At 45.7% G+C, this 12,729-nt stretch overlaps 1 protein-coding gene across 1 annotated transcript in view; it reads right to left on the bottom strand.

Moving 5' to 3' along the window:
* The window catches only part of ARNT2 (aryl hydrocarbon receptor nuclear translocator 2), a 148,128-nt gene that overhangs the window by 89,574 nt on the left and 45,825 nt on the right, over positions 1 to 12,729 (bottom strand). The window lies entirely within an intron of this gene.

The raw sequence follows: 12,729 nt of genomic DNA, 5'->3' as shown, positions 1-12,729 counted from the left end.
ATCACTTGGCTTAAAACTGCATTGCTAGATGAAGGTCCCTGTTGATTATTTATTTTATATGGTGTGTGTGTGTATTAGCCACTCCATCATGTCCAACTCTTTGAGACCCCATGGACTGTAGCCCACCAGGCTCCTCCGTCCATGGGGTTTTCCAGGCAAGAATACTGGGGTGAGCTGTCACTCCCTTCTCCAGGGGATCTTCCCAACCCAAGGATCGAGCCTGGGTCTCTTGCACTGTACGTGATTCTTTACCATCTGAGCCATCAGAGAAGCTCCATATAGTGGTGTATACATCCCGACCTCTTCATGTATCCCTACCGTAAAGCACAGGGAGCTCTACTCAATACTCTGTAACAGCCTACAGAGAAAAGAATCTGAAAAAGAATAGATATATGTATTTGTTGTTCAGCTGCTCACTCATAACCAACTCTGCAACTCCATGGACTGTAGCCCGCCAGGCTCTTCTGTCCATGGAGTTTTCCAGGCAAGAATACTGGAGTGGGTTGCCATTTCCTACTCTACAGGGTCTTCCCGACCCAGGAACAGAACTTGTATCTGCTATGTCTCCTACACTGACAGGTGATTCTTTACTGTTGCACCACCAGAGCAGCCCAGATACATGCGTAACTAAATCATGTTGCTGTACATCTGAAACTAATACAACATTAAAAAACAACTGTACTCCAATATAAAATAAAAAATTTAAAGACTGCACTGCTTACAGGAGCTCCTTAGAGAGTCTTTGGTCCCTGTCTGCCACTCAACCTCATTTCCCCTACACTTCCGAGTCTCCTGTCCAAGAGAAACATACTAAGAGCCACCTATGTAATTTTAAATGTTCTAGCAGAAGCAGTTTTTAAAAAGTTAAAAGAAACGGGTAAAATTACTTCTAAAAATATACCCCAAATATTATCCTTTCAACATGTAATTCATGCAAAAATTATTAATGGGCTATGTCGGTTTTTCTCATACTATAACTTTGAAACAGGTGTGTATTTTACAAGAGCAGCACATTTCAATTCCGACTAGCCCCGTTTTGGGTGCTCAGTAACCAGATGTGGTTAGAGACTTCCACACGGTACAGGGAGCAGCTCTGTGGGCCATGGCCTCATCAGGGCCCTTAGCAGGCAGGTGTTTCTATAAGTGCCCTGTGCCCTCTCACATTTGCAGATGTGGTCATTCCTGCCAGAAATTCTCTCCCTGTTCCACACAAGCTGTTGTCCTGGTGAACTTATCCTTCAGGACCACCTCATACAGCGCAGCCTCTGGGAAATCTTTTCTAGGTTCTTCATGTAGAGCTTCATATCTGTTTCTTCCTTCTTCCCTTCTTTCCTCACTCCCTTTCTTCCTTCCTTCCTCCCAAGGAGTTGGACATGACTGAAGTGACCCAGTACACACGCACATACATTTATACTGTTATTACATATAGCCGTTACAAGTAATCAAGAAATGAATTCAAGTGTACAGGAGGGGGACTTCTCTAAGCAGGCCAGTGGGTAAGACTCTAAGCTTCCACTGCAGGGCGCAAAGGTTTGATCTCTGATTGGGGAGCTAAGACCCTATGTGATGTGAGGCACAGCCAAGGATATGTACAAATGCTATATGATTTTATGTAAGAGATAGTACCCCATTTCATAGATTTGAGCCTCTGTGGATTTTGCTTTGTGTCAGGTCCTGCATGGGCTCTGAGGCAGGACTATATATGCTAGTTGGACTGAGTCATTTTTACCAATCCACAAAAGGACTCTTTAACACAATTGGCATTAAGTAACATGCTAGTATGGGGCTTCCCAGACAGTTCAGTGGTAAAGAATCCACCTGCCAATGCAGGAACTGCAGGAGAGAAGGGTTCAACCCCTGGGTCGGGAAGAACCCCTGGGGGAGGAAATGGCTATCCGCTCCAGTATTTTTGCCTAGAGAATCCCATGGACAGAGGAGCCTGGTGGGCTACAGAACATGGGGTCACAAAGAGTTGCACATGACCAAGCAACTAACACGGTTTTCTTTCATTGAATCTACCATGATAACCCTTCTGCTCCAAGCTTTTTGGTCCTTTGACCGTGAGACATGTGAAATCCCAGCTCCCCAACCAGGGATCAAACCCATATCACCCCACACCACCCTCTACCTCAGTGGAAGTCAAAGTCCCAGCCGTTGGACCACCAGGGAAGTCCCTGAATGGGTTTCTATCACTTGAAATCAAAAGGTCCTTGAAGAAGGCACCCCCTAGCCAAAATGGCTTGCACTGCCCCAAGCAGAGAAGAGGCAGCAGGGGCTTTGAATGGCGGGATCAGCTCTCTATCCCCATTACCTTCTGCTGCAGCAGCTGGGACCCTGCAGCCTTCAAACTCCATGTGGACCAGGGCTCTGTAGGGTGTGGGGCACTCAGCTCTCTAAACACCAGCAATCACATCATGCCCACTACAAAGCCACACATCTTTAAGCAGGACATGTACCCCAGAATTCAAGCCCATCAGGGGCCCAGCTCTCAGTCTGCTGGTCGGGGGTGGGAGAGACTCTGGCACTTCCCATGCAGTAGAGACCCTCGGTGTCTGTCAGCGATTCAGTGCTATCTGCATCCCAGGTTTGACACCTGTCTATCAGAAGTCTTCTTTTCATGGCTGTTTTAGTGGAAATTGTCACTGGCCTTGTCATCTACCAAATGGCAAACGGCTTCAGCTGAGAAGAAGGCCAGCTTAAGAGTCTGTCAAATTCCAAAGTGTGCTCTGAAAATAAATCACAGCTGCGAAGCATATGAGCCCTGGAACATGAGGAAATGAGAACACACACTTCCACGGTCTGCTGTCATGACCCTAAGGGATGACTCCTTCAGAGTTTATTTCTCTGTGAGCTTCTACAATTTCCTCTGGCACAATGAACCCCCTTTCCAGGCTCCTTAGGAATGGAAAGCATGCCTACTTTCTGCAGTAGGTGTGTTCCTGAAGGGCTTATGGAAACTAGATTTTTGACAGATTTAATAGCAGGGAAGATGTATGGAGGTATGAGACCAACCCCTGGCCCTGGGCAGTGAGTCCCAGCATGATAGACTGAGAATCACTCCCTATCCCATGGACACCTGGGAACTGGGTTTACTTATGATAGGGTTCCCCAGAATATGGAGACATAGCTACTATTTATACTGCTCTTCCCAGGTGGCACAAGTGGTAAAGAACCCAGCTGCCAAGGCAGGAGACACAAGAGACACAGGTTTGATCCCTGGGTTGGAAAGATCCCCTGGAGTGGGAAATGGCAACCCACTCCAGTATTTTTGCCTGGAGAATCCCATGGAGAGAGAAGCCTGGTGGGCTACTGTCCATGAGATCACAAAGAGTTAGATATGACTGAGCACACACACGTGCACACGTGTGTGCGCGTGCACACACACACACACTTCTTTTACTTCTTTCCTGACCCACAGGAACCTCGGTTCTGTCTTGAACCAGGGGTCTGGATTTCTAGAGCAGGTCCCCAGTGGGTCCCTAAGAAGCACCATCAACCAGGCCACCCTTTCCAGAATCTCTTCCCACCCCCAACCTCATCCACTGGGTCAGGAGGACTCCCTCCTTGTCAATGCCATCACTTTCTGATCCCACCATGAATCCCATACCGCCTTCCTGCAGCCAGTGCCTAAGCTCCTGGCCACTCCGGTCACTTCTCCTCTCTCTCCTCATTCCCGCCACCCCAGCCCCTGCTCCTCTCCTCCCTAATCTCCTCCAGGGTGCCCTCTGGAATGTCCACTCTGAAATAAACAACTGTTACACCCTCAACTCCTTTCAGAAAGCCTGACCTTCTCCTTCCTTGGTGGCATCACTACTCAGAAGCAACCTGTTCCCCCATATCCTGTGCTTACGGGCTCAGAGGCAGGTCTGCCATCTTCCTGGGCATCCAGAGCCCTTCCAAGTCAGCACTCCTCTCACATAACCCTGGCTCCTCCCAGACGCACCAGGTCAGCCTCATCCACCCACAAGCCCTCATGGTCTCTGTAGTCTTCCAACCTCAGGGTCACTCTCTTCTTTCATTTTAGACATCAGCACACCACTCATACTCTTTCTGTTTGCCCCCAAGACCTGCTACCACCATGGATGGGCTCAGCATTCATGTGAAGGATCCACCAACCTCCCTGCCTCTGTCCTTGCCCTCCTCAACTCTGAGCATGCTCCCCCACTCCATGGCACAGTACACCCACCACCACTTTGTGGAACTCACAGGCATCCACAACTGCTCCCTCTGAGGCTTTACATTCAGATATCCCCTTCTGGACCACAACTCCCACATCCACTAGTCCCTTCACTCTGGCTCTCTGGCTTCATCGTTCTGTGAACGCAGTCAGTCCAGTGCCCAAAGCCTCCCACCCGATCAGCTTCCTTCTTTTAGGGCAAAAGCCACAAGCTTTTCTCTAAACTGGTTACCAGGGTAGAGGGCTCACATTACACAATGGCCCCTTTGCCAAAGAAGCCCAGAAATGTTCCACATAACAGGCAGCTATGGAAGCAGGTATTTTGTCTGAATTCAATGTACGGAAGAGAACTGTTCATGACACAGCCCAAATCTGGGAGAGATTTGATGACATAGCCCAAATCTGAAGTTGTTGTTCAGTCACTCAGTCATGTCCAATTCTTTGTGATTCCATGGACTGCAGCACACCAGGCTTCCATGTCCCTCACCATCTCCTGGAACTTGCTCAAACTCATGTCAGTTGAGTTGATGATACCATCCAACCATCTCGTCCTCTGTTGCCCTCTTCTCTTTCTGCCTTCAATCTTTCCCAGCATCAGGATCTTTTCCTATGAGTCAGCTCTTCACATCAGGTGGCCAAAATACTGGAGTTTCAGCTTTAGCATCAGTCCATCCAATGAGTATTCAGGTTTTATTTCACTTAAGATTGACTAGTTTGATCTCCTTGCTGTCCAAGGGACTCTCAAGAGTCTTCTCCAGCCCCACAGTTCAAAAGCACCAGTTCTTCAGCACTCAGCCTTCTTTATGGCCCAGTTATCACAACCATGCATGACTACTGGAAAGACTATAGACTTGACTATATGAACCTTTGTCAGCAAAGTGATGGCTTTGCTTTTTAACATACTGTCTGGGTTTGGTACTTCAAAGTGAACAGGGCAGCAACAATAGGAGTCACAGCTCCTGTGTGTGCAAGTGTGGGAGAGGAGCAGGTCACCTCCTTTCTCTGTGTTTGGTCTCCTTCACTGGAAACAGCATCAGATTTGCCTGCTTTGACAGTTCTGTGGGGATTCAAAGACTTAAACAGAGGAGCTCAATAACCTCCTTTGAGAATTAGAATATAAGTGACTGGCAGGCTCCAGGCAGCCACTTTGTGAGCTTTAAGATAACTGTGTTGAAATACAGAGCAAAGGTCTGAGAAGCTCTCTTAGAGTTGGCCCAGCCCCTGCCTCTTGGCTTCGCTAAGGAAGGTTCTAGAATAATGCACACAACACTGTCTCAGGCTAAAAGGCTGAAGAACTCCTTACTTTTTTCCTTAAAATTAAATTGTTTTAAATTATAAAACTAAAGTGTTAGTCACTCTTTGCGACCCCATGAACTGTAGCCCACCAGGCTCCTCTGTCCATGGAATTCTTCAGGCAAGAATACTGGAGTGGGTTGCCTTTCCCTTCTCCAGGGTGTCTTCCCGACCCAGGGATTGAACCTGAGTCTCCTGCATTGCAGGCATATTCTTTACTGTCTGAGCCACCAGGAAAGCCTCTAAAACTAAAGTGATCTTTAAAAAAAAAAAAATCAAGCAACCATACATACAGTAAAAGCCCAGATAATCTTCCTCTCTATAAACTATTGAGTTACCAGAAAGTTCGTTCAGATTTTTCCATCACACTGTACAGGAAAACCCGAAGCACGTTTTTGACCAATCCAATATCAACACTTAGGCATATTTTCTGTCAATCTTTTTTCTATGCATGTCTGCTCATTTCTTTTGACTAAATGAGGTTTCATGGTGTATATTTTTCCACTTTATATTACAATATAAACTCATAAGGATTTAATCATCAATGTTATTTGAAAGGCTCTGTGGTATTATTTTGAGTAGAGAATTTATTATTGGACATTAAGTCATTCCTAGGTTTTCCACAGCAAATATGCAGTGGTAAATAACTATATAGGAAAAAATAGCCATATCATCTTAGGACAGGTTCCTGAAAATGGAATTACTGCATCAAATGAAAAAAAATTTTAAGGCTCTTAATACCAGCTCCTAGTGAACCCTGTGGTCAACACATTGACCAATATTCAGTGTTTCCATTCCATGGAATGGAAAGAATTATGACGCATCTCAGATTTTAACTACAATTTTTCAAAGACAGTTAAAAAGAAAAGATGCTTTAGAACAAGAGTTGGCAAACTCTGACCTATGACCCACAGCTGGCTCAGTCTCTGGTTTTTAAATATTTATTGGAACACAGCCCTGGCCATTCACTTATTTACTGCCTATGGTTGCTTCCAGGTTATGAAGGCAGAATTGAGTAATTAATTGTGAAAGAGAATAAATACATGGCTCACAAAGCCAAAAATATTTCCTATCTGATCCTTTACAAAAAAACATTTGCTGACTCCTACATTAGAAGAGCAATGATTATAACAATTCCAACAAGAGAGTAGCCTTTTCTATGGGCAGAGGGCCCTTCTATAATTGTTTTCAGTAAGCTGATTTTTTAAGTACTATTTTGGTCGGTAGTAACTTTTTGAAACAAAGAAGGATCCTAAGTTTGTCTTGGATAAGATCACAAAAGAAAGCTTTGTGCTCATAAAACAGCTCCCCAGGCTACCACAGAAATACAAATATAAATTAGAATTATTTCATCAAAAGAATCCTTAAGAAAACTGGAAACATCTTATCTTGGTTTAAAAGGGAGGAAAACAAGAGAAAATGATTAGCAACCAAAGCACAGTGATGGCTCCATGATGGACAACATTTGATGTTGTTCCAAAAATGTGTGGCCCCTGGAAGAGACTTCTGTTGCTGTTCCAGTGACAATGTGTCCTCATTCTCAAGAGGCTGAGCTCAGCCACGAGAGCAGCTGTGCACACAGGAACACACACCACCCCCCACCCCACCTCCGCAACACAGGAATCTAAGCAGTGTGCACCAAGGCCTGCTCCAGACCATGATCTGCATCTCTGGAGCCTGGGAGAGGCGCCCTTCTGCCACTGAGGCGGATGCATCTTCTTCACAGTTCACTATCTCTACCAGGTGTTGACACAGCTAACGGGTACAGATATACCAATTCTCAAGTTGTTGCTATTGTTGTTCAGTCATTCGGTCGTATCACGTCCGACTCTTTGCGGCCCCTTGGACTGCAGCACACCAGACTTCGCTGTCCTTTACCATCTCCTGGAGTTTGCTCAAACTTATGTCCACTGAATCGGTGATGCCATCCAACCATCTCATCCTCTGCCACCCCCTTCTCCACCTGCCTTCAATCTTTCCCAGCATCAGGATCTTTTCCAATGAGTCAGCTCTTCACATTAGGTGGCCAAGGTATTGGTACTTCAGCTTCAGGTCCTTCCAATGAATAGTCAAGATTGATTTCCTTTAGGATTGACTGGCTTGATCTCCTTGTTTTCCAAGGAACCCTCAAGATTCTTCTTCAGTACTCAAGTTGTAGCCAAACTATTTTCCTCTCAAACTAGAAGAGGAGGGTGTCTGGGCAGTAGAGTTACTAAGGACATCTGTTTCTCCGCCTACCCAGAACTTCCTCCACCACAATGCTTTTGTACTATTCTCTTAAAAAAAAAAGTTTTATTTTATTGTAGTTGATTTACAACGTTGCGTTCGTTTCAGATGTACAGCAAAGTGATTCAGTTATACATGCGCGATCTCCTCAGTTGTATCCAATTCTTTGTGACCCTATGGACTATATATAGCCCGCCAGGCTCCTCTGTCCATGGGATTTTCCAGGCAAGAACACTGGAGTGGGTTGCCATTTCCTTCTCCAGGGGATCTTCCTGTCTCAGGGACAAACCCAGGTCTCTTACATCTCCTGTACTGGCAGGTGTGTTCTTTACCACTAGCACCACCTGGGAAGTCCATCCGTTATACATACACATATACATATATTCATTCTTTTTAACACTCTTGCCTCATATAGGTTTTACCACAGAATATTGGGTCGAGTTCCCTATGCTATACAGTAGGTCCTTGTTGGTTACCTTGTGCTATTCCATTATTGGCTTCCCTGGTAGCTCAGATGGGTAAGAATCTGCCTACAGTGCGAGAGACCTGGGTTCAGTCCCTGGGTTGGAAAGATCTCCTGGAGAAGGGAATGACAACCCACTCCAGTATTCTTGCCTGGAGAATTCCATGGACAGAGGAGCCTGGCAGGCTACTGTCTATGGGATTACAAAGAGTTGGACATGATTGAGCAACTAACAAGTATTATATTCCATTATTATGAAAGTCAAACAAGAAGCGGTCATCTTGTAAGATCCCATCTCCCAGGCTACAATGATTGGGTTGAGCGTTGGGTACCTAACACAAGTTGAACCAATCATAGTACCTCATCCACCCTATGTCCATGGTGACTGGCTGAGGACTGAGCAAATGACACAAGCTAGGCCAATCCTAGCACCTCATCCACCTTATGCCCATAGTGATTGGGTGAGGGCAGGGCAACCTGACACAAGCTGGACCAATCACCATACCTCACTTCTCCTTCCTTAGTGATTGGCCGGAAGACTAGGACATGATCCAGCCACGTCAATCAGAATCCTCCAAAGGCAAAAATATTACCACTTCTACCACTCCTCTTTTTCTTTAGGAATCTGAATATGATTTTTTCAGTAGTAATGAGTCCAACTTCATGGAGAATTGGATCTAAAACAATGAAGCTGATTCTAAGAAAGCAATGAGAACATAAACCAGTGAAAGAGTACCCTCTCAGTGTTCAAATCATTGGTGCCAGAAAGTTCCCTCTTTTAATGCTTAAACTAGTTCAATTTTAATTTCTGTCACTGGCCTGGAGAATCCCATGGACAGAGTAGCCTGGAGGGCTACAGTCCATAGAGTCGCAAAAAGTCGGACACAACTAAAGCGTGCAACCAAATAGTCCAGATCAATACAATGATCTCTGACTTCGGACAGAAAAGGAAGGACAAAGGATTAACTTTTTGAGGATTTTACTAAGGGCCGGTTATCATCATAAAATATTATTAAGCATTTTCTGTGCATTATTTGTTTGATCTACATCACAACCTGAAGAATTAGGTCATAGTGGTGTACCAAGTTAGACTGGGGAGAAGAGTGTTGGGAGCCATCAGCCTCAGAGTAGAGAAATATTTTACCACTGATACTGTCAAGAACTGCTGATACAGGGTGATCACAAACAGCCATTAACTTTTACTAGGCTTTATTCCATCCCCCTCCAATAAAATTTCTTTACAATGTTGCTATAGTTTCTGCTATAAAACAACATGAATCAGCTATATGCATACATGTATCCCCTTCCTCTTGAGCCACGCCATCCCATTCCTCCAGGTCATCACAGAGCACCGAGCTGAGCTCCCTGTGTGACAGCGCAGCTTCCCACTAGCTAGCTATTTCATACCTGGCAGTGTATATATGTCAATGCTACTCTCTCACTTCATCCCACCCTCTCCTTCCTGCCTTGAGTCCACAAGTCCATTCTCTACATGTGTTTTGTAATTCTCTATAAACAATGCAGCCCTTTATTCCTGGCACCCTGGGCAGAGACCCACAACAACATCCTCTTCTTGCTAGCCCCTGGGAGGACTGCATTGTTCCCATGGGGAAACTGAAGCCCAAAGATACTGAAAAACCCAGCCAAGGTGGGCCTCATCACAGGGGAGTAGGGAGTCAGGATCTGATCTAAAGTCTGTGCTCTTCACAGCATACTTCCCTCAGCAGAAAACAAGATAGCACCCACCAAGCAGAAGCAGATGGGCAGTGAGGGGACAGGAGGTCAGCCACCTGCAGGGGATGGTAGCTAGCCAGTAGCTGTTTCAGGATCAGAAACGTAGGCTGGGAAAATGCCAGTTTTTTTCCCCCTTGTAATTCTTATCATGTGTTTACTGCTTTTCAGCTCTTCCTTCTGGTTTTAGAGACCTGTAGATCATGCTAGCCCATCTCAGTCATCCCAAGGACACCACTGGAAGGGATTTACATCTGTATTTGGATGGAGTTCTGGAAGGGGCAGTACCCCACAGGGCAGGTGTGGTTAGAATGACCACACCTGCACATACCAGCTTTTGCCTAATGACCCAGCATGGTTATTAGTGGGGTCTCTTTTCACTCTCAAAGTGTCCATGTTTGGATGACAGACTCTATACATATGGTCTCTCTTTACAGGTGACCTCAGAAGAAATCAGGGTGAGAGACGGATCCTACCCTACCTGGGAAGACAGAGAAACTTGGCTACATTTGAGGCTACCTGGCCCTCCGGTCCCACGCTCTGGCTCCTCTGCTCCTGGACAGGTTTCCCTTTTTTTTTAATTGGTGGAAAACTGCTTTACCATTTTGTGTTGGTTTCTGCCTGACAGCAACATGAATCAGTCACATTATATATATCTCCATATATGCCTTCCCTCCTGAGCACCCCTCTCCTCCCCTCACCATACCCCTCTAGGTCATCGCAGAGCACTGGGCTGGGCTCCCTCTATTATTTAGAAACTTCCCGCTAGCTATCTGTTTTACACATGATAGTGTATATATATCAATGCTACTCTCTCAGTTTGTCCTGCCCTTACCTTCCCCACTGTATCCACAAGTCTCTTCTCTACTAGGTTTATCAGTACCATTTTTCTAGAGTCCATATACATGCCTTAATATATTTGTTTTTTTCTTTCTGACTACTTTGCCTCTTATAAGGCTCTAGGTTCATCTACCTCACTACAACTCACTCAAATTTGTTTCTTTTTATGGCTGAGTAATAATCCACTGTATATGTGCCCTACAGCTTCTTTATCCATTCATCTGCCGATGGACATCTAGTTGCTTCCATGTCCTGGCTATTATAAACAGTGCTGCAGTGAACATTGGGGTACACGTGTCTTTTAGAATTGTGATCTCAGAGTATATGCCCAACAGTGGGATTGCTGGGTCATATGGTAGAGATGGTCAATAAACACATGAAAAGATGCTCAACTTGCCCATTATTAGAGAAATGCAAATCAAAACTACAATGAGGTATCACCTCACACCAGCTAGAATAGCCATCGTCAAAAAGTCTACAAACAATAAATGCTGGAGAGGATGTGGAGAAAAGGGAACCCTCCTGCACTGTTGATGAGAATGTAAACGGCCACTATGGAGAACAGCGTGGAGATTCCTTTAAAAACTAGGTTTCCATTTGTCTTTAGGAACAGAGGGCAGTTCTCCAAGAGCCTCTCAGAGAATAGGGTGGGCTAGCATGCAGTTCACGGTTCAGTGGGACAGGTTCACAAAGAGTAAAAGCTCATTCGGGTTTGGGAAAGGAGAGTGAGAAAGCTCTCTCTAGAGAAGCCTCTGGGGGCCCGGGAGGAGTGGCTGACTGGGTTCCTGCTGCTCTGCTCCGAACGATACCAGGTTAATGCCACCCAGAAGCACTGCCCGACACACTCAGGGGTCTGATGTTGCAGATGCTTGGAGATGAACACAAAGCTGAAGCTACGAGAGGAAATGTATCAGAGAGTGCTTCCCTTTCCCCTCATCTCTAAAATTCTTGCTCTGGAAAGAAGACTTTTCTTTTCCACATTTTTTTTTCTCATCAAGAATACATTCATAATTATCTCATCTGTAACACTGCTCTACTCTTTCAAATCCACATGCAATCATTTACTAGTGATGACAGCCCTCAGGCTTCTCAGGACAGGGACTTTTTGTTTTTTTAATGTGGATCATTTTGAAAGTCTTTATTGAATTTGCTCCAACATAGCTTCTGTTTAATGTTTTGGTGTTTTGACTGCAAGGCATGTGGGGAATCTTAGCTTCCATGTGTATGTGCGCTCAGTCATGTCCGACTCAGCTCCCAGAACAGGGATCAAACCTGCACCCCCTGCTTTGGGAGGAGAAGTCCTAACCACTGGACCACCAGGGAAGTCACAAGGGACACTGTCTTATTCCTCCAGGAATCCCCTACAGCTCAGGGAATGGTTGAGAACAAAGCTTTGGATGTGCGGGTGCTCAGCCGTATCTGACTCTTTGTGACCCCATGGACTGTAGCCCACCAGGCTCCTCTGTCTGTAGCATTCTCCAGGTAAGAATACTGGAGTGGGTTGCCATTTCCTTCTCCAGGGGCTTTTCCCAACCCAGGGATAGAACCCTGTCTCTTGTATCTCCTGCACTGCAGGTGGATTCTTTACCTTTTGAACCACCAGGGAAGTCCGCATTTCCCACGCAAGAATACTGGGACAGGTTGCCATTTCCTCCCACAGGGAATCTTCCTGACCCAGGGATCAAAGCTGTATCTCCTTCAAACCCGCTTCTCTAGTAAATGGCAGGCTATGAGTGTCACACTAGCCCATTCAGAGCTATTTATCTGCTGGGAACACTGCCACTTGACTCTGGAAGGTGTTTTATGAGAAAGGACATGTGGTTTAATGGCAGCAACCAAGGGAGGCCATTCTACCCAGCTAGAGTTACACGCTGCCCATCGAGACCATGTGCTGGGCAGGCTCTCCCACATCACATCCAGTGTTCACAACTCACAGAAGGAGAGGAGAGGAGGGCGGTAGCCATCCAATGAGTTTGGGACAGGAATGGACTACAAAAGG

The sequence above is a fragment of the Capricornis sumatraensis genome, chromosome 19 (genome assembly GCF_032405125.1).
Source record: "Capricornis sumatraensis isolate serow.1 chromosome 19, serow.2, whole genome shotgun sequence".
In the NCBI taxonomy this organism is placed as follows: Eukaryota; Metazoa; Chordata; class Mammalia; order Artiodactyla; family Bovidae; genus Capricornis; species Capricornis sumatraensis.
Note: the sequence above shows the minus strand (reverse complement) of the source record. Positions and strands in the feature narration are given on the sequence as shown.